The sequence below is a fragment of the Nannospalax galili genome, unplaced genomic scaffold (genome assembly GCF_000622305.1).
Source record: "Nannospalax galili isolate Female #2095 unplaced genomic scaffold, S.galili_v1.0 scaffold189, whole genome shotgun sequence".
In the NCBI taxonomy this organism is placed as follows: Eukaryota; Metazoa; Chordata; class Mammalia; order Rodentia; family Spalacidae; genus Nannospalax; species Nannospalax galili.
Genome location: NW_008360331.1, coordinates 3,894,802 through 3,896,337, shown reverse-complemented (window position 1 = coordinate 3,896,337; position 1,536 = coordinate 3,894,802). Strand labels below are relative to the sequence as shown.

At 41.2% G+C, this 1,536-nt stretch overlaps 1 non-coding gene across 1 annotated transcript; it reads left to right on the top strand.

Moving 5' to 3' along the window:
- Window positions 1-1,100: 1,100 nt before the first annotated feature.
- LOC115069003 lies at window positions 1,101-1,207 on the top strand. The gene has a single exon (XR_003848360.1). It is a non-coding gene; the product is annotated as a U6 spliceosomal RNA (small nuclear RNA).
- Window positions 1,208-1,536: the final 329 nt, after the last annotated feature.

Genomic DNA, 1,536 nt, shown 5'->3' with positions numbered 1-1,536 from the left:
ACCTGGTATAGTCTGGAATTGAATGATTTGACTTCCTCTGGTAAAGAACATTTTAGATTATATGTTGCTTCTAAAGCAAATATATTAGAGGAAAAAATCTGCATTTGTACAGCTGTCTTTAAAAAAAAGTACTCAGAGTTTTCATGGGAGAAAAGCGTCTTTAAAGGATTTTCACAAGAGAGTCTTCAAAAAGGACAGGGAATTTTTGCCTTTGTGTTGCCTCAGGGACCATCTCAGAAGCTCTGACCTTTGCAACATGAATGCACAAACTTCTACATTTTGGTTCATTGATTTAGGTTTAAGAGATATCTGCTATAAACCTATTTTATTGTCACTCATGACTTGGGGAAAAGTTGAAACTACTTTCTGGAACTCTAGATTGTGGGTCAGGGTAAGCACAGTGTGCTGGGTAGCCTCAGTTGTCAATTTGACATACCTGGGTAGGGGGAATCTCAATTAAGGAATTTCTCCATTGGATTGGCCTGTGGTCATGTCTGTGGGGCATTTTCTTGACTGTTGAGTGATGTAGGAAGGCCCAGCCCACTGTGGGCAATGCTACACCTGGGCAGGTTGTTTTGTATTGTATAAGAGAGAAGGCTGAGCATGAGCCAGGGGAGCAAGCCAGTAAGCAGCATTCCTTCATAGCCTGTGCTTCAGCTCCTCCCTCCAGGTTACCGCCCTGAGTTCCTACCTTGGGCTTCCTGATGAACTGTGACCAGGGAGATGTAAGACAAATAAACCCTTTCCTCCTCAACTTGGTATTGGTCAGAGTATTTTGTCACAGCAATGGAGATACAAGCTAGAACAGAAATTGGTACCAGGATTAGGGTATTACTGTGACAGACCTGACCTTGGTGTTTTGGGGAGGATTGTGGAAGCATTTGAAACTTTGGACTGGAAAAGCCATTGAGTGCTTAGAGTTTGTTGCTATAGAGCTTGGAACACTTTGGTTAAAAGAATAGTCAATGGAGGCCTGCCTTGTGAAGCTTCAAAGGGAAGCAGAGACCATCAGGGCTGTTTGTGAGCTATCTTGAATTGAGAATCTGTGGGTTCTGGTCACCTGGGGCTGACAAATCAGCTGTGATTAAGAAGATACCAGAGTACTCACTTCGGCAGCACATATACTAAAATTGGAACGACACAGAGAAGATTAGCATGGGCTCTGTGCAAGAATGATATGCAAATTTGTGAAGCATTGATATTTTTAAAACATTGGGAAAAACCTACAAGATATAGGTGTAGGAAAAGATTTTCTAAACTGGACATAAACTGCTCAGGAAATAAGGGGAAGAAACTAAAAAGCTTCTGTACATCAAAGGAGGCAACCGAGGAAGCAAACAGAAAACCCACAGAATGGGAGAAAATCTTCACCAGCGACACATCCAACAGAGGTTTAATAACCAAAATATATAACAAACTCAAAAAACAGAACCAAGACAAGAAGGAACCCAATTAAAAAATGGACTAAGGAGCTGAACAGAGAGTTCCCAAAAGAAGAAGTAAAGATGGCTGTGAAACATCCTAAAAAATATTCAA